Below are 25,067 nucleotides of genomic sequence, written 5' to 3'. Positions count from 1 at the left end.
GGACATGATATTAGCAGGGGGTCTTAAATTAAACTACTAAAGAGGCTCAACACTGTTTAGCTGCCAAAAGCAGTTGGAGTTGGGCCTAAACAGTGTGGTAAGTCTTTAGGTGATGGCTATTGTGTCTGTTTGACCTCTTCCAAATGTCTGTACTGGCAATAAAAAGAAAAAGTTTCCAATTTAAATAGCTAGAGAATAAAAACAATTTGCCTGTAATGTGAAAGAACCAACAGCACCTGTTGTTCCCATGTGGTCTCCCACCCAAGTACTAACCAGGCCCAACACTGCTTAGCTTCCAAGATCAGACGAGATTGGGCCTATCCAATGTGGTATGGCTGTAGGTGAGATACAGGCACTTTTTTGCCCTCTTCTACTTCTATCACCAGGTAAGCTAATAAAAAAGTTTCCTAACTGTATTGGCTTACTGAAAAAAATCATGTGTTGATAATGTAAAAAGACCTACAGGACATGATATTAGCAGGGGGTCTTAAATTAAACTACTAAAGAGGCTCAACACTGTTTAGCTGCCAAAAGCAGTTGGAGTTGGGCCTAAACAGTGTGGTAAGTCTTTAGGTGATGGCTATTGTGTCTGTTTGACCTCTTCCAAATGTCTGTGCTGGCAATAAAAAGAAAAAGTTTCCAATTTAAATAGCTAGAGAATAAAAACAATTTGCCTGTAATGTGAAAAAACCTACAGCACCTGGTGTTCCCATGTGGTCTCCCACCCAAGTACTAACCAGGCCCAACACTGCTTAGCTTCCAAGATCAGACGAGATTGGGCCTATCCAATGTGGTATGGCTCTAGGTGAGATACAGGCACTTTTTTGCCCTCTTCTACTTCTATCACCAGGTAAGCTAATAAAAAAGTTTCCTAACTGTATTGGCTTACTGAAAAAAATCATGTGTTGGTAATGTAAAACGACCTACAGGACATGATATTAGCAGGGGATCTTAAATTAAACTACTAAAGAGGATCAACACTGTTAGCTGCCAAAAGCAGTTGGAATTGGGCCTAAACAGTGTGGTAAGTCTTTAGGTGATGGCTATTGTGTCTGTTTGACCTCTTCCAAATGTCTGTACTGGCAATAAAAAGAAAAAGTTTCCAATTTAAATAGCTAGAGAATAAAAACAATTTGCCTGTAATGTGAAAAAACCTACAGCACCTGGTGTTCCCATGTGGTCTCCCACCCAAGTACTAACCAGGCCCAACACTGCTTAGCTTCCAAGATCAGACGAGATTGGGCCTATCCAATGTGGTATGGCTGTAGGTGAGATACAGGCACTTTTTTGCCCTCTTCTACTTCTATCACCAGGTAAGCTAATAAAAAAGTTTCCTAACTGTATTGGCTTACTGAAAAAAATCATGTGTTGGTAATGTAAAAAGACCTACAGGACATGATATTAGCAGGGGGTCTTAAATTAAACTACTAAAGAGGCTCAACACTGTTTAGCTGCCAAAAGCAGTTGGAATTGGGCCTAAACAGTGTGGTAAGTCTTTAGGTGATGGCTATTGTGTCTGTTTGACCTCTTCCAAATGTCTGTGCTGGCAATAAAAAGAAAAAGTTTCCTATTTAAATAGCTAGAGAATAAAAACAATTTGCCAGTAATGTGAAAAAACCTACAGCACCTGGTGTTCCCATGTGGTCTCCCACCCAAGTACTAACCAGGCCCAACACTGCTTAGCTTCCAAGATCAGACGAGATTGGGCCTATCCAATGTGGTATGGCTGTAGGTGAGTTAAACTCACTTTTTTGCCCTCTTCTACTTCTATCACCAGGTAAGCTAATACAAAAGTTTCCTAACTGTATTGGCTTACTGAAAAAAATCATGTGTTGGTAATGTAAAAAGACCTACAGGACATGATATTAGCAGGGGGTCTTAAATTAAACTACAAAAGAGGCTCAACACTGTTTAGCTGCCAAAAGCAGTTGGAATTGAGCCTAAACAGTGTGGTAAGTCTTTAGGTGATGGCTATTGTGTCTGTTTGACCTCTTCCAAATGTCTGTGCTGGCAATAAAAAGAAAAAGTTTCCAATATAAATAGCTAGAGAATAAAAACAATTTGCCTGTAATGTGAAAAAACCTACAGCACCTGGTGTTCCCATGTGGTCTCCCACCCAAGTACTAACCAGGCCCAACACTGCTTAGCTTCCAAGAACAGACGAGATTGGGCTTATCCAATGTGGTATGGCTGTAGGTGAAATACAGGCACTTTTTTGCCCTCTTCTACTTCTATCACCAGGTAAGCTAATAAAAAAGTTTCCTAACTGTATTGGCTTACTGAAAAAAATCATGTGTTGGTAATGTAAAAAGACCTACAGGACATGATATTAGCAGGGGGTCTTAAATTAAACTACTAAACAGGCTCAACACTGTTTAGCTGCCAAAAGCAGTTGGAATTGGACCTAAACAGTGTGGTAAGTATTTAGGTGATGGTTATTGTGTCTGTTTGACCTCTTCCAAATGTCTGTACTGGCAATAAAAAGAAAAAGTTTCCAATTTAAATAGCTAGAGAATAAAAACAATTTGCCTGTAATGTGAAAAAACCTACAGCACCTGGTGTTCCCATGTGGTCTCCCACCCAAGTACTAACCAGGCCCAACACTGCTTAGCTTCCAAGATCAGACGAGATTGGGCCTATCCAATGTGGTATGTCTGTAGGTGAGATACAGGCACTTTTTTGCCCTCTTCTACTTCTATCACCAGGTAAGCTAATAAAAAAGTTTCCTAACTGTATTGGCTTACTGAAAAAAATCATGTGTTGGTAATGTAAAAAGACCTACAGGACATGATATTAGCAGGGGGTCTTAAATTAAACTACTAAAGAGGCTCAACACTGTTTAGCTGCCAAAAGCAGTTGGAATTGGGCCTAAACAGTGTGGTAAGTCTTTAGGTGATGGCTATTGTGTCTGTTTGACCTCTTCCAAATGTCTGTGCTGGCAATAAAAAGAAAAAGTTTCCTATTTAAATAGCTAGAGAATAAAAACAATTTGCCAGTAATGTGAAAAAACCTACAGCACCTGGTGTTCCCATGTGGTCTCCCACCCAAGTACTAACCAGGCCCAACACTGCTTAGCTTCCAAGATCAGACGAGATTGGGCCTATCCAATGTGGTATGGCTGTAGGTGAGTTAAAGGCACTTTTTTGCCCTCTTCTACTTCTATCACCAGGTAAGCTAATACAAAAGTTTCCTAACTGTATTAGCTTACTGAAAAAAATCATGTGTTGGTAATGTAAAAAGACCTACAGGACATGATATTAGCAGGGGGTCTTAAATTAAACTACAAAAGAGGCTCAACACTGTTTAGCTGCCAAAAGCAGTTGGAATTGAGCCTAAACAGTGTGGTAAGTCTTTAGGTGATGGCTATTGTGTCTGTTTGACCTCTTCCAAATGTCTGTGCTGGCAATAAAAAGAAAAAGTTTCCAATATAAATAGCTAGAGAATAAAAACAATTTGCCTGTAATGTGAAAAAACCTACAGCACCTGGTGTTCCTGGTGTTCCCATGTGGTCTCCCACCCAAGTACTAACCAGGCCCAACACTGCTTAGCTTCCAAGAACAGACGAGATTGGGCTTATCCAATGTGGTATGGCTGTAGGTGAAATACAGGCACTTTTTTGCCCTCTTCTACTTCTATCACCAGGTAAGCTAATAAAAAAGTTTCCTAACTGTATTGGCTTACTGAAAAAAATCATGTGTTGGTAATGTAAAAAGACCTACAGGACATGATATTAGCAGGGGGTCTTAAATTAAACTACTAAACAGGCTCAACACTGTTTAGCTGCCAAAAGCAGTTGGAATTGGGCCTAAACAGTGTGGTAAGTATTTAGGTGATGGTTATTGTGTCTGTTTGACCTCTTCCAAATGTCTGTACTGGCAATAAAAAGAAAAAGTTTCCAATTTAAATAGCTAGAGAATAAAAACAATTTGCCTGTAATGTGAAAAAACCTACAGCACCTGGTGTTCCCATGTGGTCTCCCACCCAAGTACTAACCAGGCCCAACACTGCTTAGCTTCCAAGATCAGACGAGATTGGGCCTATCCAATGTGGTATGTCTGTAGGTGAGATACAGGCACTTTTTTGCCCTCTTCTACTTCTATCACCAGGTAAGCTAATAAAAAAGTTTCCTAACTGTATTGGCTTACTGAAAAAAATCATGTGTTGGTAATGTAAAAAGACCTACAGGACATGATATTAGCAGGGGGTCTTAAATTAAACTACTAAAGAGGCTCAACACTGTTTAGCTGCCAAAAGCAGTTGGAATTGGGCCTAAACAGTGTGGTAAGTCTTTAGGTGATGGCTATTGTGTCTGTTTGACCTCTTCCAAATGTCTGTGCTGGCAATAAAAAGAAAAAGTTTCCTATTTAAATAGCTAGAGAATAAAAACAATTTGCCAGTAATGTGAAAAAACCTACAGCACCTGGTGTTCCCATGTGGTCTCCCACCCAAGTACTAACCAGGCCCAACACTGCTTAGCTTCCAAGATCAGACGAGATTGGGCCTTTCCAATGTGGTATGGCTGTAGGTGAGTTAAACTCACTTTTTTGCCCTCTTCTACTTCTATCACCAGGTAAGCTAATACAAAAGTTTCCTAACTGTATTGGCTTACTGAAAAAAATCATGTGTTGGTAATGTAAAAAGACCTACAGGACATGATATTAGCAGGGGGTCTTAAATTAAACTACAAAAGAGGCTCAACACTGTTTAGCTGCCAAAAGCAGTTGGAATTGAGCCTAAACAGTGTGGTAAGTCTTTAGGTGATGGCTATTGTGTCTGTTTGACCTCTTCCAAATGTCTGTGCTGGCAATAAAAAGAAAAAGTTTCCAATATAAATAGCTAGAGAATAAAAACAATTTGCCTGTAATGTGAAAAAACCTACAGCACCTGGTGTTCCCATGTGGTCTCCCACCCAAGTACTAACCAGGCCCAACACTGCTTAGCTTCCAAGAACAGACGAGATTGGGCTTATCCAATGTGGTATGGCTGTAGGTGAAATACAGGCACTTTTTTGCCCTCTTCTACTTCTATCACCAGGTAAGCTAATAAAAAAGTTTCCTAACTGTATTGGCTTACTGAAAAAAATCATGTGTTGGTAATGTAAAAAGACCTACAGGACATGATATTAGCAGGGGGTCTTAAATTAAACTACTAAACAGGCTCAACACTGTTTAGCTGCCAAAAGCAGTTGGAATTGGGCCTAAACAGTGTGGTAAGTATTTAGGTGATGGTTATTGTGTCTGTTTGACCTCTTCCAAATGTCTGTACTGGCAATAAAAAGAAAAAGTTTCCAATTTAAATAGCTAGAGAATAAAAACAATTTGCCTGTAATGTAAAAAAACCTACAGCACCTGGTGTTCCCATGTGGTCTCCCACCCAAGTACTAACCAGGCCCAACACTGCTTAGCTTCCAAGATCAGACGAGATTGGGCCTATCCAATGTGGTATGTCTGTAGGTGAGATACAGGCACTTTTTTGCCCTCTTCTACTTCTATCACCAGGTAAGCTAATAAAAAAGTTTCCTAACTGTATTGGCTTACTGAAAAAAATCATGTGTTGGTAATGTAAAAAGACCTACAGGACATGATATTAGCAGGGGGTCTTAAATTAAACTACTAAAGAGGCTCAACACTGTTTAGCTGCCAAAAGCAGTTGGAATTGGGCCTAAACAGTGTGGTAAGTCTTTAGGTGATGGCTATTGTGTCTGTTTGACCTCTTCCAAATGTCTGTACTGGCAATAAAAAGAAAAAGTTTCCAATTTAAATAGCTAGAGAATAAAAACAATTTGCCTGTAATGTGAAAAAACCTACAGCACCTGGTGTTCCCATGTAGTCTCCCACCCAAGTACTAACCAGGCCCAACACTGCTTAGCTTCCAAGATCAGACGAGATTGGGCCTATCCAATGTGGTATGGCTGTAGGTGAGATACAGGCACTTTTTTGCCCTCTTCTACTTCTATCACCAGGTAAGCTAATAAAAAAGTTTCCTAACTGTATTGGCTTACTGAAAAAAATCATGTGTTGGTAATGTAAAAAGACCTACAGGACATGATATTAGCAGGGGGTCTTAAATTAAACTACTAAAGAGGCTCAACACTGTTTAGCTGCCAAAAGCAGTTGGAATTGGGCCTAAACAGTGTGGTAAGTCTTTAGGTGATGGCTATTGTGTCTGTTTGACCTCTTCCAAATGTCTGTACTGGCAATAAAAAGAAAAAGTTTCCAATTTAAATAGCTAGAGAATAAAAACAATTTGCCTGTAATGTGAAAAAACCTACAGCACCTGGTGTTCCCATGTGGTCTCCCACCCAAGTACTAACCAGGCCCAACACTGCTTAGCTTCCAAGATCAGACGAGATTGGGCCTATCCAATGTGGTATGGCTGTAAGTGAGATACAGGCACTTTTTTGCCCTCTTCTACTTCTATCACCAGGTAAGCTAATAAAAAAGTTTCCTAACTGTATTGGCTTACTGAAAAAAATCATGTGTTGGTAATGTAAAAAGACCTACAGGACATGATATTAGCAGGGGGTCTTAAATTAAACTACTAAACAGGCTCAACACTGTTTAGCTGCCAAAAGCAGTTGGAATTGGGCCTAAACAGTGTGGTAAGTATTTAGGTGATGGTTATTGTGTCTGTTTGACCTCTTCCAAATGTCTGTACTGGCAATAAAAAGAAAAAGTTTCCAATTTAAATAGCTAGAGAATAAAAACAATTTGCCTGTAATGTGAAAAAACCTACAGCACCTGGTGTTCCCATGTGGTCTCCCACCCAAGTACTAACCAGGCCCAACACTGCTTAGCTTCCAAGATCAGACGAGATTGGGCCTATCCAATGTGGTATGTCTGTAGGTGAGATACAGGCACTTTTTTGCCCTCTTCTACTTCTATCACCAGGTAAGCTAATAAAAAAGTTTCCTAACTGTATTGGCTTACTGAAAAAAATCATGTGTTGGTAATGTAAAAAGACCTACAGGACATGATATTAGCAGGGGGTCTTAAATTAAACTACTAAAGAGGCTCAACACTGTTTAGCTGCCAAAAGCAGTTGGAATTGGGCCTAAACAGTGTGGTAAGTCTTTAGGTGATGGCTATTGTGTCTGTTTGACCTCTTCCAAATGTCTGTGCTGGCAATAAAAAGAAAAAGTTTCCTATTTAAATAGCTAGAGAATAAAAACAATTTGCCAGTAATGTGAAAAAACCTACAGCACCTGGTGTTCCCATGTGGTCTCCCACCCAAGTACTAACCAGGCCCAACACTGCTTAGCTTCCAAGATCAGACGAGATTGGGCCTTTCCAATGTGGTATGGCTGTAGGTGAGTTAAACTCACTTTTTTGCCCTCTTCTACTTCTATCACCAGGTAAGCTAATACAAAAGTTTCCTAACTGTATTGGCTTACTGAAAAAAATCATGTGTTGGTAATGTAAAAAGACCTACAGGACATGATATTAGCAGGGGGTCTTAAATTAAACTACTAAAGAGGCTCAACACTGTTTAGCTGCCAAAAGCAGTTGGAATTGGGCCTAAACAGTGTGGTAAGTCTTTAGGTGATGGCTATTGTGTCTGTTTGACCTCTTCCAAATGTCTGTGCTGGCAATAAAAAGAAAAAGTTTCCTATTTAAATAGCTAGAGAATAAAAACAATTTGCCAGTAATGTGAAAAAACCTACAGCACCTGGTGTTCCCATGTGGTCTCCCACCCAAGTACTAACCAGGCCCAACACTGCTTAGCTTCCAAGATCAGACGAGATTGGGCCTTTCCAATGTGGTATGGCTGTAGGTGAGTTAAACTCACTTTTTTGCCCTCTTCTACTTCTATCACCAGGTAAGCTAATACAAAAGTTTCCTAACTGTATTGGCTTACTGAAAAAAATCATGTGTTGGTAATGTAAAAAGACCTACAGGACATGATATTAGCAGGGGGTCTTAAATTAAACTACAAAAGAGGCTCAACACTGTTTAGCTGCCAAAAGCAGTTGGAATTGAGCCTAAACAGTGTGGTAAGTCTTTAGGTGATGGCTATTGTGTCTGTTTGACCTCTTCCAAATGTCTGTGCTGGCAATAAAAAGAAAAAGTTTCCAATATAAATAGCTAGAGAATAAAAACAATTTGCCTGTAATGTGAAAAAACCTACAGCACCTGGTGTTCCCATGTGGTCTCCCACCCAAGTACTAACCAGGCCCAACACTGCTTAGCTTCCAAGAACAGACGAGATTGGGCTTATCCAATGTGGTATGGCTGTAGGTGAAATACAGGCACTTTTTTGCCCTCTTCTACTTCTATCACCAGGTAAGCTAATAAAAAAGTTTCCTAACTGTATTGGCTTACTGAAAAAAATCATGTGTTGGTAATGTAAAAAGACCTACAGGACATGATATTAGCAGGGGGTCTTAAATTAAACTACTAAACAGGCTCAACACTGTTTAGCTGCCAAAAGCAGTTGGAATTGGGCCTAAACAGTGTGGTAAGTATTTAGGTGATGGTTATTGTGTCTGTTTGACCTCTTCCAAATGTCTGTACTGGCAATAAAAAGAAAAAGTTTCCAATTTAAATAGCTAGAGAATAAAAACAATTTGCCTGTAATGTAAAAAAACCTACAGCACCTGGTGTTCCCATGTGGTCTCCCACCCAAGTACTAACCAGGCCCAACACTGCTTAGCTTCCAAGATCAGACGAGATTGGGCCTATCCAATGTGGTATGTCTGTAGGTGAGATACAGGCACTTTTTTGCCCTCTTCTACTTCTATCACCAGGTAAGCTAATAAAAAAGTTTCCTAACTGTATTGGCTTACTGAAAAAAATCATGTGTTGGTAATGTAAAAAGACCTACAGGACATGATATTAGCAGGGGGTCTTAAATTAAACTACTAAAGAGGCTCAACACTGTTTAGCTGCCAAAAGCAGTTGGAATTGGGCCTAAACAGTGTGGTAAGTCTTTAGGTGATGGCTATTGTGTCTGTTTGACCTCTTCCAAATGTCTGTACTGGCAATAAAAAGAAAAAGTTTCCAATTTAAATAGCTAGAGAATAAAAACAATTTGCCTGTAATGTGAAAAAACCTACAGCACCTGGTGTTCCCATGTAGTCTCCCACCCAAGTACTAACCAGGCCCAACACTGCTTAGCTTCCAAGATCAGACGAGATTGGGCCTATCCAATGTGGTATGGCTGTAGGTGAGATACAGGCACTTTTTTGCCCTCTTCTACTTCTATCACCAGGTAAGCTAATAAAAAAGTTTCCTAACTGTATTGGCTTACTGAAAAAAATCATGTGTTGGTAATGTAAAAAGACCTACAGGACATGATATTAGCAGGGGGTCTTAAATTAAACTACTAAAGAGGCTCAACACTGTTTAGCTGCCAAAAGCAGTTGGAATTGGGCCTAAACAGTGTGGTAAGTCTTTAGGTGATGGCTATTGTGTCTGTTTGACCTCTTCCAAATGTCTGTACTGGCAATAAAAAGAAAAAGTTTCCAATTTAAATAGCTAGAGAATAAAAACAATTTGCCTGTAATGTGAAAAAACCTACAGCACCTGGTGTTCCCATGTGGTCTCCCACCCAAGTACTAACCAGGCCCAACACTGCTTAGCTTCCAAGATCAGACGAGATTGGGCCTATCCAATGTGGTATGGCTGTAGGTGAGATACAGGCACTTTTTTGCCCTCTTCTACTTCTATCACCAGGTAAGCTAATAAAAAAGTTTCCTAACTGTATTGGCTTACTGAAAAAAATCATGTGTTGGTAATGTAAAAAGACCTACAGGACATGATATTAGCAGGGGGTCTTAAATTAAACTACTAAACAGGCTCAACACTGTTTAGCTGCCAAAAGCAGTTGGAATTGGGCCTAAACAGTGTGGTAAGTATTTAGGTGATGGTTATTGTGTCTGTTTGACCTCTTCCAAATGTCTGTACTGGCAATAAAAAGAAAAAGTTTCCAATTTAAATAGCTAGAGAATAAAAACAATTTGCCTGTAATGTGAAAAAACCTACAGCACCTGGTGTTCCCATGTGGTCTCCCACCCAAGTACTAACCAGGCCCAACACTGCTTAGCTTCCAAGATCAGACGAGATTGGGCCTATCCAATGTGGTATGTCTGTAGGTGAGATACAGGCACTTTTTTGCCCTCTTCTACTTCTATCACCAGGTAAGCTAATAAAAAAGTTTCCTAACTGTATTGGCTTACTGAAAAAAATCATGTGTTGGTAATGTAAAAAGACCTACAGGACATGATATTAGCAGGGGGTCTTAAATTAAACTACTAAAGAGGCTCAACACTGTTTAGCTGCCAAAAGCAGTTGGAATTGGGCCTAAACAGTGTGGTAAGTCTTTAGGTGATGGCTATTGTGTCTGTTTGACCTCTTCCAAATGTCTGTGCTGGCAATAAAAAGAAAAAGTTTCCTATTTAAATAGCTAGAGAATAAAAACAATTTGCCAGTAATGTGAAAAAACCTACAGCACCTGGTGTTCCCATGTGGTCTCCCACCCAAGTACTAACCAGGCCCAACACTGCTTAGCTTCCAAGATCAGACGAGATTGGGCCTATCCAATGTGGTATGGCTGTAGGTGAGTTAAACGCACTTTTTTGCCCTCTTCTACTTCTATCACCAGGTAAGCTAATACAAAAGTTTCCTAACTGTATTGGCTTACTGAAAAAAATCATGTGTTGGTAATGTAAAAAGACCTACAGGACATGATATTAGCAGGGGGTCTTAAATTAAACTACAAAAGAGGCTCAACACTGTTTAGCTGCCAAAAGCAGTTGGAATTGAGCCTAAACAGTGTGGTAAGTCTTTAGGTGATGGCTATTGTGTCTGTTTGACCTCTTCCAAATGTCTGTGCTGGCAATAAAAAGAAAAAGTTTCCAATATAAATAGCTAGAGAATAAAAACAATTTGCCTGTAATGTGAAAAAACCTACAGCACCTGGTGTTCCCATGTGGTCTCCCACCCAAGTACTAACCAGGCCCAACACTGCTTAGCTTCCAAGAACAGACGAGATTGGGCTTATCCAATGTGGTATGGCTGTAGGTGAAATACAGGCACTTTTTTGCCCTCTTCTACTTCTATCACCAGGTAAGCTAATAAAAAAGTTTCCTAACTGTATTGGCTTACTGAAAAAAATCATGTGTTGGTAATGTAAAAAGACCTACAGGACATGATATTAGCAGGGGGTCTTAAATTAAACTACTAAACAGGCTCAACACTGTTTAGCTGCCAAAAGCAGTTGGAATTGGGCCTAAACAGTGTGGTAAGTCTTTAGGTGATGGCTATTGTGTCTGTTTGACCTCTTCCAAATGTCTGTGCTGGCAATAAAAAGAAAAAGTTTCCTATTTAAATAGCTAGAGAATAAAAACAATTTGCCAGTAATGTGAAAAAACCTACAGCAACTGGTGTTCCCATGTGGTCTCCCACCCAAGTACTAACCAGGCCCAACACTGCTTAGCTTCCAAGATCAGACGAGATTGGGCCTATCCAATGTGGTATGTCTGTAGGTGAGATACAGGCACTTTTTTGCCCTCTTCTACTTCTATCACCAGGTAAGCTAATAAAAAAGTTTCCTAACTGTATTGGCTTACTGAAAAAAATCATGTGTTGGTAATGTAAAAAGACCTACAGGACATGATATTAGCAGGGGGTCTTAAATTAAACTACTAAAGAGGCTCAACACTGTTTAGCTGCCAAAAGCAGTTGGAATTGGGCCTAAACAGTGTGGTAAGTCTTTAGGTGATGGCTATTGTGTCTGTTTGACCTCTTCCAAATGTCTGTGCTGGCAATAAAAAGAAAAAGTTTCCTATTTAAATAGCTAGAGAATAAAAACAATTTGCCAGTAATGTGAAAAAACCTACAGCACCTGGTGTTCCCATGTGGTCTCCCACCCAAGTACTAACCAGGCCCAACACTGCTTAGCTTCCAAGATCAGACGAGATTGGGCCTATCCAATGTGGTATGGCTGTAGGTGAGTTAAACTCACTTTTTTGCCCTCTTCTACTTCTATCACCAGGTAAGCTAATACAAAAGTTTCCTAACTGTATTGGCTTACTGAAAAAAATCATGTGTTGGTAATGTAAAAAGACCTACAGGACATGATATTAGCAGGGGGTCTTAAATTAAACTACAAAAGAGGCTCAACACTGTTTAGCTGCCAAAAGCAGTTGGAATTGAGCCTAAACAGTGTGGTAAGTCTTTAGGTGATGGCTATTGTGTCTGTTTGACCTCTTCCAAATGTCTGTGCTGGCAATAAAAAGAAAAAGTTTCCAATATAAATAGCTAGAGAATAAAAACAATTTGCCTGTAATGTGAAAAAACCTACAGCACCTGGTGTTCCCATGTGGTCTCCCACCCAAGTACTAACCAGGCCCAACACTGCTTAGCTTCCAAGAACAGACGAGATTGGGCTTATCCAATGTGGTATGGCTGTAGGTGAAATACAGGCACTTTTTTGCCCTCTTCTACTTCTATCACCAGGTAAGCTAATAAAAAAGTTTCCTAACTGTATTGGCTTACTGAAAAAAATCATGTGTTGGTAATGTAAAAAGACCTACAGGACATGATATTAGCAGGGGGTCTTAAATTAAACTACTAAAGAGGCTCAACACTGTTTAGCTGCCAAAAGCAGTTGGAATTGGGCCTAAACAGTGTGGTAAGTCTTTAGGTGATGGCTATTGTGTCTGTTTGACCTCTTCCAAATGTCTGTACTGGCAATAAAAAGAAAAAGTTTCCAATTTAAATAGCTAGAGAATAAAAACAATTTGCCTGTAATGTGAAAAACCTACAGCACCTGGTGTTCCCATGTGGTCTCCCACCCAAGTACTAACCAGGCCCAACACTGCTTAGCTTCCAAGATCAGACGAGATTGGGCCTATCCAATGTGGTATGGCTGTAGGTGAGATACATGCACTTTTTTGCCCTCTTCTACTTCTATCACCAGGTAAGCTAATAAAAAAGTTTCCTAACTGTATTGGCTTACTGAAAAAAATCATGTGTTGGTAATGTAAAAAGACCTACAGGACATGATATTAGCAGGGGGTCTTAAATTAAACTACTAAAGAGGCTCAACACTGTTTAGCTGCCAAAAGCAGTTGGAATTGGGCCTAAACAGTGTGGTAAGTCTTTAGGTGATGGCTATTGTGTCTGTTTGACCTCTTCCAAATGTCTGTACTGGCAATAAAAAGAAAAAGTTTCCAATTTAAATAGCTAGAGAATAAAAACAATTTGCCTGTAATGTGAAAAAACCTACAGCATCTGGTGTTCCCATGTGGTCTCCCACCCAAGTACTAACCAGGCCCAACACTGCTTAGCTTCCAAGATCAGACGAGATTGGGCCTATCCAATGTGGTATGGCTGTAGGTGAGATACAGGCACTTTTTTGCCCTCTTCTACTTCTATCACCAGGTAAGCTAATAAAAAAGTTTCCTAACTGTATTGGCTTACTGAAAAAAAATCATGTGTTGGTAATGTAAAAAGACCTACAGGACATGATATTAGCAGGGGGTCTTAAATTAAACTACTAAAGAGGCTCAACACTGTTTAGCTGCCAAAAGCAGTTGGAATTGAGCCTAAACAGTGTGGTAAGTCTTTAGGTGATGGCTATTGTGTCTGTTTGACCTCTTCCAAATGTCTGTGCTGGCAATAAAAAGAAAAAGTTTCCAATTTAAATAGCTAGAGAATAAAAACAATTTGCCAGTAATGTGAAAAAACCTACAGCACCTGGTGTTCCCAGGTGGTCTCCCACACAAGTACTAACCAGGCACAACACTGCTTAGCTTCCAAGATCAGGCGAGATTGGGCCTATCCAATGTAGTATGGCTGTAGGTGAGATACAGGCACTTTTTTGCCCTCTTCTACTTCTATCACCAGGTAAGCTAATAAAAAAGTTTCCTAACTGTATTGGCTTACTGAAAAAAATCATGTGTTGGTAATGTAAAAAGACCTACAGGACATGATATTAGCAGGGGGTCCTAAATTAAACTACTAAACAGGCTCAACACTGTTTAGCTGCCAAAAGCAGTTGGAATTGGGCCTAAACAGTGTGGTAAGTCTTTAGGTGATGGCTATTGTGTCTGTTTGACCTCTTCCAAATGTCTGTACTGGCAATAAAAAGAAAAAGTTTCCAATTTAAATAGCTAGAGAATAAAAACAATTTGCCTGTAATGTGAAAAAACCTACATCACCTGGTGTTCCCATGTGGTCTCCCACCCAAGTACTAACCAGGCCCAACACTGCTTAGCTTCCAAGATCAGACGAGATTGGGCCTATCCAATGTGGTATGGCTGTAGGTGAGATGCAGGCACTTTTTTGCCCTCTTCTACTTCTATCACCAGGTAAGCTAATAAAAAAGTTTCCTAACTGTATTGGCTTACTGAAAAAAATCATGTGTTGGTAATGTAAAAAGACCTACAGGACATGATATTAGCAGGGGGTCTTAAATTAAACTACTAAAGAGGCTCAACACTGTTTAGCTGCCAAAAGCAGTTGGAATTGGGCCTAAACAGTGTGGTAAGTCTTTAGGTGATGGCTATTGTGTCTGTTTGACCTCTTCCAAATGTCTGTACTGGCAATAAAAAGAAAAAGTTTCCAATTTAAATAGCTAGAGAATAAAAACAATTTGCCTGTAATGTGAAAAAACCTACAGCACCTGGTGTTCCCATGTGGTCTCCCACCCAAGTACTAACCAGGCCCAACACTGCTTAGCTTCCAAGATCAGACGAGATTGGGCCTATCCAATGTGGTATGGCTGTAGGTGAGATACAGGCACTTTTTTGCCCTCTTCTACTTCTATCACCAGGTAAGCTAATAAAAAAGTTTCCTAACTGTATTGGCTTACTGAAAAAAATCATGTGTTGGTAATGTAAAAAGACCTACAGGACATGATATTAGCAGGGGGTCTTAAATTAAACTACTAAAGAGGCTCAACACTGTTTAGCTGCCAAAAGCAGTTGGAATTGAGCCTAAACAGTGTGGTAAGTCTTTAGGTGATGGCTATTGTGTCTGTTTGACCTCTTCCAAATGTCTGTGCTGGCAATAAAAAGAAAAAGTTTCCAATTTAAATAGCTAGAGAATAAAAACAATTTGCCAGTAATGTGAAAAAACCTACAGCACCTGGTGTTCCCAGGTGGTCTCCCACACAAGTACTAACCAGGCCCAACACTGCTTAGCTTCCAAGATCAGGCGAGATTGGGCCTATCCAATGTAGTATGGCTGTAGGTGAGATACAGGCACTTTTTTGCCCTCTTCTACTTCTATCACCAGGTAAGCTAATAAAAAAGTTTCCTAACTGTATTGGCTTACTGAAAAAAATCATGTGTTGGTAATGTAAAAAGACCTACAGGACATGATATTAGCAGGGGGTCCTAAATTAAACTACTAAACAGGCTCAACACTGTTTAGCTGCCAAAAGCAGTTGGAATCGGGCCTAAACAGTGTGGTAAGTCTTTAGGTGATGGCTATTGTGTCTGTTTGACCTCTTCCAAATGTCTGTACTGGCAATAAAAAGAAAAAGTTTCCAATTTAAATAGCTAGAGAATAAAAACAATTTGCCTGTAATGTGAAAAAACCTACATCACCTGGTGTTCCCATGTGGTCTCCCACCCAAGTACTAACCAGGCCCAACACTGCTTAGCTTCCAAGATCAGACGAGATTGGGCCTATCCAATGTGGTATGGCTGTAGGTGAGATGCAGGCACTTTTTTGCCCTCTTCTACTTCTATCACCAGGTAAGCTAATAAAAAAGTTTCCTAACTGTATTGGCTTACTGAAAAAAATCATGTGTTGGTAATGTAAAAAGACCTACAGGACATGATATTAGCAGGGAGTCTTAAATTAAACTACTAAAGAGGCCCAACACTGTTTAGCTGCCAAAAGCAGTTGGAATTGGGCCTAAACAGTGTGGTAAGTCTTTAGGTGATTGCTATTGTGTCTGTTTGACCTCTTCCAAATGTCTGTACTGGCAATAAAAATAAAAAGTTTCCAATTTAAATAGCTAGAGAATAAAAACAATTTGCCTGTAATGTGAAAAAACCTACAGCACCTGGTGTTCCCATGTGGTCTCCCACCCAAGTACTAACCAGGCCCAACACTGCTTAGCTTCCAAGATCAGACGAGATTGGGCCTATCCAATGTGGTATGTCTGTAGGTGAGTTAAAGCCACTTTTTTGCCCTATTCTACTTCTATCACCAGGTAAGCTAATACAAAAGTTTCCTAACTGTATTGGCTTACTGAAAAAAATCATGTGTTGGTAATGTAAAAAGACCTACAGGACATGATATTAGCAGGGGGTCTTAAATTAAACTACTAAAGAGGCTCAACACTGTTTAGCTGCCAAAAGCAGTTGGAATTGGGCCTAAACAGTTTGGTAAGTCTTTAGGTGATGGCTATTGTGTCTGTTTGACCTCTTCCAAATGTCTGTGCTGGCAATAAAAAGATAAAGTTTCCTATTTAAATAGCTAGAGAATAAAAACAATTTGCCAGTAATGTGAAAAAACCTACAGCACCTGGTGTTCCCATGTGGTCTCCCACCCAAGTACTAACCAGGCCCAACACTGCTTAGCTTCCAAGATCAGACGAGATTGGGCCTATCCAATGTGGTATGGCTGTAGGTGAGTTAAAGGCACTTTTTTGCCCTCTTCTACTTCTATCACCAGGTAAGCTAATACAAAAGTTTCCTAACTGTATTGGCTTACTGAAAAAAATCATGTGTTGGTAATGTAAAAAGACCTACAGGACATGATATTAGCAGGGGGTCTTAAATTAAACTACTAAAGAGGCTCAACACTGTTTAGCTGCCAAAAGCAGTTGGAATTGGGCCTAAACAGTGTGGTAAGTCTTTAGGTGATGGCTATTGTGTCTGTTTGACCTCTTCCAAATGTCTGTGCTGGCAATAAAAAGAAAAAGTTTCCTATTTAAATAGCTAGAGAATAAAAACAATTTGCCATTAATGTGAAAAAACCTACAGCACCTGGTGTTCCCAGGTGGTCTCCCACCCAAGTACTAACCAAGACCAACACTGCTTAGCTTCCAAGATTAGACGAGATTGGGCCTATCCAATGTGGTATGGCTGTAGGTGAGATACAGGGACTTTTTTGCCCTCTTCTACTTCTATCACCAGGTAAGCTAATAAAAAAGTTTCCTAACTGTATTGGCTTACTTAAAAAAAATCATGTGTTGGTAATGTAAAAAGACCTACAGGACATGATATTAGCAGGGGGTCTTAAATTAAACTACTAAACAGGCTCAACACTGTTTAGCTGCCAAAAGCAGTTGGAATTGGGCCTAAACAGTGTGGTAAGTCTTTAGGTGATGGCTATTGTGTCTGTTTGACCTCTTCCAAATGTCTGTACTGGCAATTAAAAGAAAAAGTTTCCAATTTAAATAGCTAGAGAATAAAAACAATTTGCCTGTAATGTGAAAAAACCTACAGCACCTGGTGTTCCCATGTGGTCTCCCACCCAAGTACTAACCAGGCCCAACACTGCTTAGATTCCAAGATCAGACGAGATTGGGCCTATCCAATGTGGTATGTCTGTAGGTGAGTTAAAGCCACTTTTTTGCCCTATTCTACTTCTATCACCAGGTAAGCTAATACAAAAGTTTCCTAACTGTATTGGCTTACTGAAAAAAATCATGTGTTGGTAATGTAAAAAGACCTACAGGACATGATATTAGCAGGGAGTCTTAAATTAAACTACTAAAGAGGCCCAACACTGTTTAGCTGCCAAAAGCAGTTGGAATTGGGCCTAAACAGTGTGGTAAGTCTTTAGGTGATTGCTATTGTGTCTGTTTGACCTCTTCCAAATGTCTGTACTGGCAATAAAAATAAAAAGTTTCCAATTTAAATAGCTAGAGAATAAAAACAATTTGCCTGTAATGTTAAAAAACCTACAGCACCTGGTGTTCCCATGTGGTCTCCCACCCAAGTACTAACCAGGCCCAACACTGCTTAGCTTCCAAGATCAGACGAGATTGGGCCTATCCAATGTGGTATGTCTGTAGGTGAGTTAAAGCCACTTTTTTGCCCTATTCTACTTCTATCACCAGGTAAGCTAATACAAAAGTTTCCTAACTGTATTGGCTTACTGAAAAAAATCATGTGTTGGTAATGTAAAAAGACCTACAGGACATGATATTAGCAGGGGGTCTTAAATTAAACTACTAAAGAGGCTCAACACTGTTTAGCTGCCAAAAGCAGTTGGAATTGGGCCTAAACAGTTTGGTAAGTCTTTAGGTGATGGCTATTGTGTCTGTTTGACCTCTTCCAAATGTCTGTGCTGGCAATAAAAAGATAAAGTTTCCTATTTAAATAGCTAGAGAATAAAAACAATTTGCCAGTAATGTGAAAAAACCTACAGCACCTGGTGTTCCCATGTGGTCTCCCAACCAAGTACTAACCAGGCCCAACACTGCTTAGCTTCCAAGATCAGACGAGATTGGGCCTATCCAATGTGGTATGGCTGTAGGTGAGTTAAAGGCACTTTTTTGCCCTCTTCTACTTCTATCACCAGGTAAGCTAATACAAAAGTTTCCTAACTGTATTGGCTTACTGAAAAAAATCATGTGTTGGTAATGTAAAAAGACCTACAGGACATGATATTAGCAGGGGGTCTTAAATTAAACTACTAAAGAGGCTCAACACTGTTTAGCTGCCAAAAGCAGTTGGAATTGGGCCTAAACAGTGTGGTAAGTCTTTAGGTGATGGCTATTGTGTCTGTTTGACCTCTTCCAAATGTCTGTGCTGGCAATAAAAAGAAAAAGTTTCCTATTTAAATAGCTAGAGAATAAAAACAATTTGCCATTAATGTGAAAAAACCTACAGCACCTGGTGTTCCCAGGTGGTCTCCCACCCAAGTACTAACCAAGACCAACACTGCTTAGCTTCCAAGATTAGACGAGATTGGGCCTATCCAATGTGGTATGGCTGTAGGTGAGATACAGGGACTTTTTTGCCCTCTTCTACTTCTATCACCAGGTAAGCTAATAAAAAAGTTTCCTAACTGTATTGGCTTACTTAAAAAAAATCATGTGTTGGTAATGTAAAAAGACCTACAGGACATGATATTAGCAGGGGGTCTTAAATTAAACTACTAAACAGGCTCAACACTGTTTAGCTGCCAAAAGCAGTTGGAATTGGGCCTAAACAGTGTGGTAAGTCTTTAGGTGATGGCTATTGTGTCTGTTTGACCTCTTCCAAATGTCTGTACTGGCAATTAAAAGAAAAAGTTTCCAATTTAAATAGCTAGAGAATAAAAACAATTTGCCTGTAATGTGAAAAAACCTACAGCACCTGGTGTTCCCATGTGGTCTCCCACCCAAGTACTAACCAGGCCCAACACTGCTTAGATTCCAAGATCAGACGAGATTGGGCCTATCCAATGTGGTATGGCTGTAGGTGAGATACAGGCACTTTTTTGCCCTCTTCTACTTCTATCACCAGGTAAGCTAATAAAAAAGTTTCCTAACTGTATTGGCTTACTGAAAAAAATCATGTGTTGGTAATGTAAAAAGACCTACAGGACATGATATTAGCAGGGGGTCTTAAATTAAACTACTAAAGAGGCTCAACACTGTTTAGCTGCCAAAAGCAGTTGGAATTGGGCCTAAACAGTGTGGTAAGTCTTTAGGTGATGGCTATTGTGTCTGTTTGACCTCTTCCAAATGTCTGTACTGGCAATAAAAAGAAAAAGTTTCAAATTGAAATAGCTAGAGAATAAAAACAATTTGCCAGTAATGTGAAAAAACCTACAGCACCTGGTGTTCCCATGTGGTCTCCCACCCAAGTACTAACCAGGCCCAACACTGCTTAGCTTCCAAGATCAGACGAGATTGGGCCTATCCAATGTGGTATAACTGTAGGTGAGTTAAAAGCACTTTTTTGCCCTCTTCTACTTCTATCACCAGGTAAGCTAATACAAAAGTTTCCTAACTGTATTGGCTTACTGAAAAAAATCATGTGTTGGTAATGTAAAAAGACCTACAGGACATGATATTAGCAGGGGGTCTTAAATTAAACTACAAAAGAGGCTCAACACTGTTTAGCTGCAAAAAGCAGTTGGAATTGAGCCTAAACAGTGTGGTAAGTCTTTAGGTGATGGCTATTGTGTCTGTTTGACCTCTTCCAAATGTCTGTGCTGGCAAGAAAAAGAAAAAGTTTCCAATTTAAATAGCTAGAGAATAAAAACAATTTGCCAGTAATGTGAAAAAACCTACAGCACCTGGTGTTCCCAGGTGGTCTCCCACCCAAGTACTAACCAGGCCCAACACTGCTTAGTTTCCAAGATCAGACAAGATTGGGCCTATCCAATGTGGTATGGCTGTAGGTGAAATACAGGCACTTTTTTGCCCACTTCTACTTCTATCACCAGGTATGCTAATAAAAAAGTTTCCTAACTGTATTGGCTTACTTAAAAAAAATCATGTGTTGGTAATGTAAAAAGTCCTACAGGACATGATATTAGCAGGGGGTCTTAAATTAAACTACTAAACAGGCTCAACACTGTTTAGCTGCCAAAAGCAGTTGGAATTGGGCCTAAACAGTGTGGTAAGTCTTTAGGTGATGGCTATTGTGTCTGTTTGACCTCTTCCAAATGTCTGTACTGGCAATAAAAAGAAAAAGTTTCCAATTTAAATAGCTAGAGAATAAAAACAATTTGCCTGTAATGTGAAAAAACCTACAGCACCTGGTGTTCCCATGTGGTCTCCCACCCAAGTACTAACTAGGCCCAACACTGCTTAGCTTCCAAGATCAGACGAGATTGGGCCTATCCAATGTGGTATGACTGTAGTTGAGATACAGACACTTTTTTGCCCTCTTCTACTTCTATCACAAGGTAAGCTAATAAAAAAGTTTCCTAACTGTATTGGCTTACTGAAAAAAATCATGTGTTGGTAATGTAAAAAGACCTACAGGACATGATATTAGCAGGGGGTTTTAAATTAAACTACAAAAGAGGCTCAACACTGTTTAGCTGCCAAAAGCAGTTGGAATTGTGCCTAAACAGTGTGGTAAGTCTTTAGGTGATGGCTATTGTGTCTGTTTGACCTCTTCCAAATGTCTGTACTGGCAATAAAAAGAAAAAGTTTCCAATTTAAATAGCTAGAGAATAAAAACAATTTGCCTGTAATGTGAAAAAACCTACAGCACCTGGTGTTCCCATGTGGTCTCCCACCCAAGTACTAACCAGGCCCAACACTGCTTAGATTCCAATATCAGACGAGATTGGGCCTATCCAATGTGGTATGGCTGTAGGTGAGATACAGGCACTTTTTTGCCCTCTTCTACTTCTATCACAAGGTAAGCTAATAAAAAAGTTTCCTAACTGTATTGGCTTACTGAAAAAAATCATGTGTTGGTAATGTAAAAAGACCTACAGGACATGATATTAGCAGGGGGTCTTAAATTAAACTACTAAAGAGGCTCAACACTGTTTAGCTGCCAAAAGCAGTTGGAATTGGGCCTAAACAGTGTGGTAAGTCTTTAGGTGATGGCTATTGTGTCTGTTTGACCTCTTCCAAATGTCTGTACTGGCAATAAAAAGAAAAAGTTTCAAATTGAAATAGCTAGAGAATAAAAACAATTTGCCAGTAATGTGAAAAAACCTACAGCACCTGGTGTTCCCATGTGGTCTCCCACCCAAATACTAACCAGGCCCAACACTGCTTAGCTTCCAAGATCAGACGAGATTGGGCCTATCCAATGTGGTATGGCTGTAGCTGAGTTAAAAGCACTTTTTTGCCCTCTTCTACTTCTATCACCAGGTAAGCTAATACAAAAGTTTCCTAACTGTATTGGCTTACTGAAAAAAATCATGTGTTGGTAATGTAAAAAGACCTACAGGACATGATATTAGCAGGGGGTCTTAAATTAAACTACTAAAGAGGCTCAACACTGTTTAGCTGCCAAAAGCAGTTAGAATTGAGCCTAAACAGTGTGGTAAGTCTTTAGGTGATGGCTATTGTGTCTGCTTGACCTCTTCCAAATGTCTGTGCTGGCAATAAAAAGAAAAAGTTTCCAATTTAAATAGCTAGAGAATAAAAACAATTTGCCAGTAATGTGAAAAAACCTACAGCACCTGGTGTTCCCAGGTGGTCTCCCACACAAGTACTAACCAGGCCCAACACTGCTTAGCTTCCAAGATCAGGCGAGATTGGGCCTATCCAATGTAGTATGGCTGTAGGTGAGATACAGGCACTTTTTTGCCCTCTTCTACTTCTATCACCAGGTAAGCTAATAAAAAAGTTTCCTAACTGTATTGGCTTACTGAAAAAAATCATGTGTTGGTAATGTAAAAAGACCTACAGGACATGATATTAGCAGGGGGTCCTAAATTAAACTACTAAACAGGCTCAACACTGTTTAGCTGCCAAAAGCAGTTGGAATTGGGCCTAAACAGTGTGGTAAGTCTTTAGGTGATGGCTATTGTGTCTGTTTGACCTCTTCCAAATGTCTGTACTGGCAATAAAAAGAAAAAGTTTCCAATTTAAATAGCTAGAGAATAAAAACAATTTGCCTGTAATGTGAAAAAACCTACATCACCTGGTGTTCCCATGTGGTCTCCCACCCAAGTACTAACCAGGCCCAACACTGCTTAGCTTCCAAGATCAGACGAGATTGGGCCTATCCAATGTGGTATGGCTGTAGGTGAGATGCAGGCACTTTTTTGCCCTCTTCTACTTCTATCACCAGGTAAGCTAATAAAAAAGTAACCTAACTGTATTGGCTTACTGAAAAAAATCATGTGTTGGTAATGTAAAAAGACCTACAGGACATGCTATTAGCAGGGGGTCTTAAATTAAACTACTAAAGAGGCTCAACACTGTTTAGCTGCCAAAAGCAGTGGGAATTGGGCCTAAACAGTGTGGTAAGTCTTTAGGTGATGGCTATTGTGTCTGTTTGACCTCTTCCAAATGTCTGTACTGGCAATAAAAAGAAAAAGTTTCAAATTTAAATAGCTAGAGAATAAAAACAATTTGCCAGTAATGTGAAAAAACCTACAGCACCTGGTGTTCCCATGTGGTCTCCCACCCAAGTACTAACCAGGCCCAACACTGCTTAGCTTCCAAGATCAGACGAGATTGGGCCTATCCAATGTGGTATGGCTGTAGGTGAGTTAAAAGCACTTTTTTGCCCTCTTCTACTTCTATCACCAGGTAAGCTAATACAAAAGTTTCCTAACTGTATTGGCTTACTGAAAAAAATCATGTGTTGGTAATGTAAAAAGACCTACAGGACATGATATTAGCAGGGGGTCTTAAATTAAACTACAAAAGATTCTCAACACTGTTTAGCTGCAAAAAGCAGTTGGAATTGAGCCTAAACAGTGTGGTAAGTCTTTAGGTGATGGCTATTGTGTCTGTTTGACCTCTTCCAAATGTCTGTGCTGGCAAGAAAAAGAAAAAGTTTCCAATTTAAATAGCTAGAGAATAAAAACAATTTGCCAGTAATGTGAAAAAACCTACAGCACCTGGTGTTCCCAGGTGGTCTCCCACCCAAGTACTAACCAGGCCCAACACTGCTTAGTTTCCAAGATCAGACAAGATTGGGCCTATCCAATGTGGTATGGCTGTAGGTGAAATACAGGCACTTTTTTGCCCACTTCTACTTCTATCACCAGGTAAGCTAATAAAAAAGTTTCCTAACTGTATTGGCTTACTGAAAAAAATCATGTGTTGGTAATGTAAAAAGACCTACAGGACATGATATTAGCAGGGGGTCTTAAATTAAACTACTAAAGAGGCTCAACACTGTTTAGCTGCCAAAAGCAGTTGGAATTGGGCCTAAACAGTGTGGTAAGTCTTTAGGTGATGGCTATTATGTCTGTTTGACCTCTTCCAAATGTCTGTACTGGCAATAAAAAGAAAAAGTTTCCAATTTAAATAGCTAGAGAATAAAAACAATTTGCCAGTAATGTGAAAAAACCTACAGCACCTGGTGTTCCCATGTGGTCTCCCACCCAAGTACTAACCAGGCCCAACACTGCTTAGCTTCCAAGATCAGACGAGATTGGGCCTATCCAATGTGGTATGGCTGTAGGTGAGTTAAAGGCACTTTTTTGCCCTCTTCTACTTCTATCACCAGGTAAGCTAATACAAAAGTTTCCTAACTGTATTGGCTTACTGAAAAAAATCATGTGTTGGTAATGTAAAAAGACCTACAGGACATGATATTAGCAGGGGGTCTTAAATTAAACTACTAAAGAGGCTCAACACTGTTTAGCTGCCAAAAGCAGTTAGAATTGAGCCTAAACAGTGTGGTAAGTCTTTAGGTGATGGCTATTGTGTCTGCTTGACCTCTTCCAAATGTCTGTGCTGGCAATAAAAAGAAAAAGTTTCCAATTTAAATAGCTAGAGAATAAAAACAATTTGCCAGTAATGTGAAAAAACCTACAGCACCTGGTGTTCCCAGGTGGTCTCCCACACAAGTACTAACCAGGCCCAACACTGCTTAGCTTCCAAGATCAGGCGAGATTGGGCCTATCCAATGTAGTATGGCTGTAGGTGAGATACAGGCACTTTTTTGCCCTCTTCTACTTCTATCACCAGGTAAGCTAATAAAAAAGTTTCTTAACTGTATTGGCTTACTGAAAAAAATCATGTGTTGGTAATGTAAAAAGACCTACAGGACATGATATTAGCAGGGGGTCCTAAATTAAACTACTAAACAGGCTCAACACTGTTTAGCTGCCAAAAGCAGTTGGAATTGGGCCTAAACAGTGTGGTAAGTCTTTAGGTGATGGCTATTGTGTCTGTTTGACCTCTTCCAAATGTCTGTACTGGCAATAAAAAGAAAAAGTTTCCAATTTAAATAGCTAGAGAATAAAAACAATTTGCCTGTAATGTGAAAAAACCTACATCACCTGGTGTTCCCATGTGGTCTCCCACCCAAGTACTAACCAGGCCCAACACTGCTTAGCTTCCAAGATCAGACGAGATTGGGCCTATCCAATGTGGTATGGCTGTAGGTGAGATGCAGGCACTTTTTTGCCCTCTTCTACTTCTATCACCAGGTAAGCTAATAAAAAAGTAACCTAACTGTATTGGCTTACTGAAAAAAATCATGTGTTGGTAATGTAAAAAGACCTACA

General features: G+C 39.8%; 46 non-coding genes and 8 pseudogenes across 46 annotated transcripts; all 54 read right to left on the bottom strand.

Moving 5' to 3' along the window:
- Positions 1-224: 224 nt before the first annotated feature.
- LOC146016755 (5S ribosomal RNA) lies at positions 225-343 on the bottom strand. Its single transcript, XR_014449635.1, has one exon. It is a non-coding gene; the product is annotated as a 5S ribosomal RNA (ribosomal RNA).
- Positions 344-688: 345 nt separating this feature from the next.
- On the bottom strand, positions 689-807 carry LOC146015540 (5S ribosomal RNA). The gene has a single exon (XR_014448458.1). It is a non-coding gene; the product is annotated as a 5S ribosomal RNA (ribosomal RNA).
- Positions 808-1,151: 344 nt separating this feature from the next.
- LOC146013778 (5S ribosomal RNA) lies at positions 1,152-1,270 on the bottom strand. Its single transcript, XR_014446746.1, has one exon. It is a non-coding gene; the product is annotated as a 5S ribosomal RNA (ribosomal RNA).
- Positions 1,271-1,615: 345 nt separating this feature from the next.
- On the bottom strand, positions 1,616-1,734 carry LOC146013776 (5S ribosomal RNA). The gene has a single exon (XR_014446745.1). It is a non-coding gene; the product is annotated as a 5S ribosomal RNA (ribosomal RNA).
- Positions 1,735-2,079: 345 nt separating this feature from the next.
- Positions 2,080-2,198, bottom strand: LOC146014996 (5S ribosomal RNA). Its single transcript, XR_014447932.1, has one exon. It is a non-coding gene; the product is annotated as a 5S ribosomal RNA (ribosomal RNA).
- A 345-nt stretch (positions 2,199-2,543) lies between these two features.
- On the bottom strand, positions 2,544-2,662 carry LOC146016214 (5S ribosomal RNA). The gene has a single exon (XR_014449111.1). It is a non-coding gene; the product is annotated as a 5S ribosomal RNA (ribosomal RNA).
- A 345-nt stretch (positions 2,663-3,007) lies between these two features.
- Positions 3,008-3,126, bottom strand: LOC146013775 (5S ribosomal RNA). The gene has a single exon (XR_014446744.1). It is a non-coding gene; the product is annotated as a 5S ribosomal RNA (ribosomal RNA).
- Positions 3,127-3,471: 345 nt separating this feature from the next.
- On the bottom strand, positions 3,472-3,599 carry LOC146011399 (5S ribosomal RNA; annotated as a pseudogene).
- A 345-nt stretch (positions 3,600-3,944) lies between these two features.
- Positions 3,945-4,063, bottom strand: LOC146016213 (5S ribosomal RNA). Its single transcript, XR_014449110.1, has one exon. It is a non-coding gene; the product is annotated as a 5S ribosomal RNA (ribosomal RNA).
- A 345-nt stretch (positions 4,064-4,408) lies between these two features.
- LOC146013363 (5S ribosomal RNA) lies at positions 4,409-4,527 on the bottom strand. Its single transcript, XR_014446339.1, has one exon. It is a non-coding gene; the product is annotated as a 5S ribosomal RNA (ribosomal RNA).
- A 345-nt stretch (positions 4,528-4,872) lies between these two features.
- Positions 4,873-4,991, bottom strand: LOC146014995 (5S ribosomal RNA). Its single transcript, XR_014447931.1, has one exon. It is a non-coding gene; the product is annotated as a 5S ribosomal RNA (ribosomal RNA).
- Positions 4,992-5,336: 345 nt separating this feature from the next.
- Positions 5,337-5,455, bottom strand: LOC146016211 (5S ribosomal RNA). Its single transcript, XR_014449108.1, has one exon. It is a non-coding gene; the product is annotated as a 5S ribosomal RNA (ribosomal RNA).
- Positions 5,456-5,800: 345 nt separating this feature from the next.
- On the bottom strand, positions 5,801-5,919 carry LOC146015279 (5S ribosomal RNA). Its single transcript, XR_014448205.1, has one exon. It is a non-coding gene; the product is annotated as a 5S ribosomal RNA (ribosomal RNA).
- A 345-nt stretch (positions 5,920-6,264) lies between these two features.
- Positions 6,265-6,383, bottom strand: LOC146014370 (5S ribosomal RNA). Its single transcript, XR_014447321.1, has one exon. It is a non-coding gene; the product is annotated as a 5S ribosomal RNA (ribosomal RNA).
- Positions 6,384-6,728: 345 nt separating this feature from the next.
- On the bottom strand, positions 6,729-6,847 carry LOC146016210 (5S ribosomal RNA). Its single transcript, XR_014449107.1, has one exon. It is a non-coding gene; the product is annotated as a 5S ribosomal RNA (ribosomal RNA).
- A 345-nt stretch (positions 6,848-7,192) lies between these two features.
- Positions 7,193-7,311, bottom strand: LOC146013351 (5S ribosomal RNA). The gene has a single exon (XR_014446328.1). It is a non-coding gene; the product is annotated as a 5S ribosomal RNA (ribosomal RNA).
- Positions 7,312-7,656: 345 nt separating this feature from the next.
- Positions 7,657-7,775, bottom strand: LOC146013340 (5S ribosomal RNA). The gene has a single exon (XR_014446317.1). It is a non-coding gene; the product is annotated as a 5S ribosomal RNA (ribosomal RNA).
- Positions 7,776-8,120: 345 nt separating this feature from the next.
- Positions 8,121-8,239, bottom strand: LOC146014994 (5S ribosomal RNA). Its single transcript, XR_014447930.1, has one exon. It is a non-coding gene; the product is annotated as a 5S ribosomal RNA (ribosomal RNA).
- A 345-nt stretch (positions 8,240-8,584) lies between these two features.
- Positions 8,585-8,703, bottom strand: LOC146016209 (5S ribosomal RNA). The gene has a single exon (XR_014449106.1). It is a non-coding gene; the product is annotated as a 5S ribosomal RNA (ribosomal RNA).
- Positions 8,704-9,048: 345 nt separating this feature from the next.
- On the bottom strand, positions 9,049-9,167 carry LOC146015278 (5S ribosomal RNA). The gene has a single exon (XR_014448204.1). It is a non-coding gene; the product is annotated as a 5S ribosomal RNA (ribosomal RNA).
- A 345-nt stretch (positions 9,168-9,512) lies between these two features.
- On the bottom strand, positions 9,513-9,631 carry LOC146013774 (5S ribosomal RNA). Its single transcript, XR_014446743.1, has one exon. It is a non-coding gene; the product is annotated as a 5S ribosomal RNA (ribosomal RNA).
- Positions 9,632-9,976: 345 nt separating this feature from the next.
- Positions 9,977-10,095, bottom strand: LOC146016208 (5S ribosomal RNA). Its single transcript, XR_014449105.1, has one exon. It is a non-coding gene; the product is annotated as a 5S ribosomal RNA (ribosomal RNA).
- A 345-nt stretch (positions 10,096-10,440) lies between these two features.
- LOC146013773 (5S ribosomal RNA) lies at positions 10,441-10,559 on the bottom strand. Its single transcript, XR_014446742.1, has one exon. It is a non-coding gene; the product is annotated as a 5S ribosomal RNA (ribosomal RNA).
- A 345-nt stretch (positions 10,560-10,904) lies between these two features.
- LOC146014993 (5S ribosomal RNA) lies at positions 10,905-11,023 on the bottom strand. The gene has a single exon (XR_014447929.1). It is a non-coding gene; the product is annotated as a 5S ribosomal RNA (ribosomal RNA).
- Positions 11,024-11,368: 345 nt separating this feature from the next.
- On the bottom strand, positions 11,369-11,487 carry LOC146010858 (5S ribosomal RNA; annotated as a pseudogene).
- A 345-nt stretch (positions 11,488-11,832) lies between these two features.
- Positions 11,833-11,951, bottom strand: LOC146013771 (5S ribosomal RNA). The gene has a single exon (XR_014446740.1). It is a non-coding gene; the product is annotated as a 5S ribosomal RNA (ribosomal RNA).
- A 345-nt stretch (positions 11,952-12,296) lies between these two features.
- Positions 12,297-12,415, bottom strand: LOC146014992 (5S ribosomal RNA). The gene has a single exon (XR_014447928.1). It is a non-coding gene; the product is annotated as a 5S ribosomal RNA (ribosomal RNA).
- A 344-nt stretch (positions 12,416-12,759) lies between these two features.
- LOC146013770 (5S ribosomal RNA) lies at positions 12,760-12,878 on the bottom strand. The gene has a single exon (XR_014446739.1). It is a non-coding gene; the product is annotated as a 5S ribosomal RNA (ribosomal RNA).
- Positions 12,879-13,223: 345 nt separating this feature from the next.
- On the bottom strand, positions 13,224-13,342 carry LOC146016473 (5S ribosomal RNA). Its single transcript, XR_014449365.1, has one exon. It is a non-coding gene; the product is annotated as a 5S ribosomal RNA (ribosomal RNA).
- A 346-nt stretch (positions 13,343-13,688) lies between these two features.
- LOC146011304 (5S ribosomal RNA) lies at positions 13,689-13,807 on the bottom strand (annotated as a pseudogene).
- A 345-nt stretch (positions 13,808-14,152) lies between these two features.
- LOC146016133 (5S ribosomal RNA) lies at positions 14,153-14,271 on the bottom strand. The gene has a single exon (XR_014449033.1). It is a non-coding gene; the product is annotated as a 5S ribosomal RNA (ribosomal RNA).
- A 345-nt stretch (positions 14,272-14,616) lies between these two features.
- Positions 14,617-14,735, bottom strand: LOC146013769 (5S ribosomal RNA). The gene has a single exon (XR_014446738.1). It is a non-coding gene; the product is annotated as a 5S ribosomal RNA (ribosomal RNA).
- Positions 14,736-15,080: 345 nt separating this feature from the next.
- Positions 15,081-15,199, bottom strand: LOC146010370 (5S ribosomal RNA; annotated as a pseudogene).
- A 345-nt stretch (positions 15,200-15,544) lies between these two features.
- Positions 15,545-15,663, bottom strand: LOC146016132 (5S ribosomal RNA). The gene has a single exon (XR_014449032.1). It is a non-coding gene; the product is annotated as a 5S ribosomal RNA (ribosomal RNA).
- Positions 15,664-16,008: 345 nt separating this feature from the next.
- Positions 16,009-16,127, bottom strand: LOC146016207 (5S ribosomal RNA). The gene has a single exon (XR_014449104.1). It is a non-coding gene; the product is annotated as a 5S ribosomal RNA (ribosomal RNA).
- A 345-nt stretch (positions 16,128-16,472) lies between these two features.
- LOC146013768 (5S ribosomal RNA) lies at positions 16,473-16,591 on the bottom strand. The gene has a single exon (XR_014446737.1). It is a non-coding gene; the product is annotated as a 5S ribosomal RNA (ribosomal RNA).
- A 345-nt stretch (positions 16,592-16,936) lies between these two features.
- Positions 16,937-17,055, bottom strand: LOC146010901 (5S ribosomal RNA; annotated as a pseudogene).
- Positions 17,056-17,401: 346 nt separating this feature from the next.
- Positions 17,402-17,520, bottom strand: LOC146015167 (5S ribosomal RNA). The gene has a single exon (XR_014448096.1). It is a non-coding gene; the product is annotated as a 5S ribosomal RNA (ribosomal RNA).
- A 345-nt stretch (positions 17,521-17,865) lies between these two features.
- Positions 17,866-17,984, bottom strand: LOC146016205 (5S ribosomal RNA). The gene has a single exon (XR_014449102.1). It is a non-coding gene; the product is annotated as a 5S ribosomal RNA (ribosomal RNA).
- Positions 17,985-18,329: 345 nt separating this feature from the next.
- Positions 18,330-18,448, bottom strand: LOC146014092 (5S ribosomal RNA). The gene has a single exon (XR_014447048.1). It is a non-coding gene; the product is annotated as a 5S ribosomal RNA (ribosomal RNA).
- Positions 18,449-18,793: 345 nt separating this feature from the next.
- On the bottom strand, positions 18,794-18,912 carry LOC146010900 (5S ribosomal RNA; annotated as a pseudogene).
- A 346-nt stretch (positions 18,913-19,258) lies between these two features.
- Positions 19,259-19,377, bottom strand: LOC146016320 (5S ribosomal RNA). The gene has a single exon (XR_014449216.1). It is a non-coding gene; the product is annotated as a 5S ribosomal RNA (ribosomal RNA).
- A 345-nt stretch (positions 19,378-19,722) lies between these two features.
- LOC146015090 (5S ribosomal RNA) lies at positions 19,723-19,841 on the bottom strand. Its single transcript, XR_014448021.1, has one exon. It is a non-coding gene; the product is annotated as a 5S ribosomal RNA (ribosomal RNA).
- A 345-nt stretch (positions 19,842-20,186) lies between these two features.
- On the bottom strand, positions 20,187-20,305 carry LOC146015434 (5S ribosomal RNA). Its single transcript, XR_014448355.1, has one exon. It is a non-coding gene; the product is annotated as a 5S ribosomal RNA (ribosomal RNA).
- Positions 20,306-20,651: 346 nt separating this feature from the next.
- LOC146017631 (5S ribosomal RNA) lies at positions 20,652-20,770 on the bottom strand. Its single transcript, XR_014450498.1, has one exon. It is a non-coding gene; the product is annotated as a 5S ribosomal RNA (ribosomal RNA).
- A 345-nt stretch (positions 20,771-21,115) lies between these two features.
- Positions 21,116-21,234, bottom strand: LOC146015088 (5S ribosomal RNA). The gene has a single exon (XR_014448019.1). It is a non-coding gene; the product is annotated as a 5S ribosomal RNA (ribosomal RNA).
- A 345-nt stretch (positions 21,235-21,579) lies between these two features.
- On the bottom strand, positions 21,580-21,698 carry LOC146017231 (5S ribosomal RNA). Its single transcript, XR_014450102.1, has one exon. It is a non-coding gene; the product is annotated as a 5S ribosomal RNA (ribosomal RNA).
- A 345-nt stretch (positions 21,699-22,043) lies between these two features.
- On the bottom strand, positions 22,044-22,162 carry LOC146010369 (5S ribosomal RNA; annotated as a pseudogene).
- A 345-nt stretch (positions 22,163-22,507) lies between these two features.
- On the bottom strand, positions 22,508-22,626 carry LOC146016130 (5S ribosomal RNA). The gene has a single exon (XR_014449030.1). It is a non-coding gene; the product is annotated as a 5S ribosomal RNA (ribosomal RNA).
- Positions 22,627-22,971: 345 nt separating this feature from the next.
- Positions 22,972-23,090, bottom strand: LOC146013767 (5S ribosomal RNA). The gene has a single exon (XR_014446736.1). It is a non-coding gene; the product is annotated as a 5S ribosomal RNA (ribosomal RNA).
- Positions 23,091-23,435: 345 nt separating this feature from the next.
- Positions 23,436-23,554, bottom strand: LOC146015433 (5S ribosomal RNA). The gene has a single exon (XR_014448354.1). It is a non-coding gene; the product is annotated as a 5S ribosomal RNA (ribosomal RNA).
- Positions 23,555-23,899: 345 nt separating this feature from the next.
- LOC146013766 (5S ribosomal RNA) lies at positions 23,900-24,018 on the bottom strand. The gene has a single exon (XR_014446735.1). It is a non-coding gene; the product is annotated as a 5S ribosomal RNA (ribosomal RNA).
- Positions 24,019-24,363: 345 nt separating this feature from the next.
- Positions 24,364-24,482, bottom strand: LOC146010368 (5S ribosomal RNA; annotated as a pseudogene).
- Positions 24,483-24,827: 345 nt separating this feature from the next.
- Positions 24,828-24,946, bottom strand: LOC146016129 (5S ribosomal RNA). Its single transcript, XR_014449029.1, has one exon. It is a non-coding gene; the product is annotated as a 5S ribosomal RNA (ribosomal RNA).
- Between the last annotated feature and the right edge of the window lie 121 nt (positions 24,947-25,067).

The sequence above is a fragment of the Crinia signifera genome, chromosome 6 (genome assembly GCF_055691185.1).
Source record: "Crinia signifera chromosome 6, ASM5569118v1, whole genome shotgun sequence".
Taxonomy (NCBI): domain Eukaryota; kingdom Metazoa; phylum Chordata; class Amphibia; order Anura; family Myobatrachidae; genus Crinia; species Crinia signifera.
The sequence above is the reverse complement of the archived record's forward strand: the minus strand, read 5'-3'. Positions and strand labels throughout refer to the sequence as shown.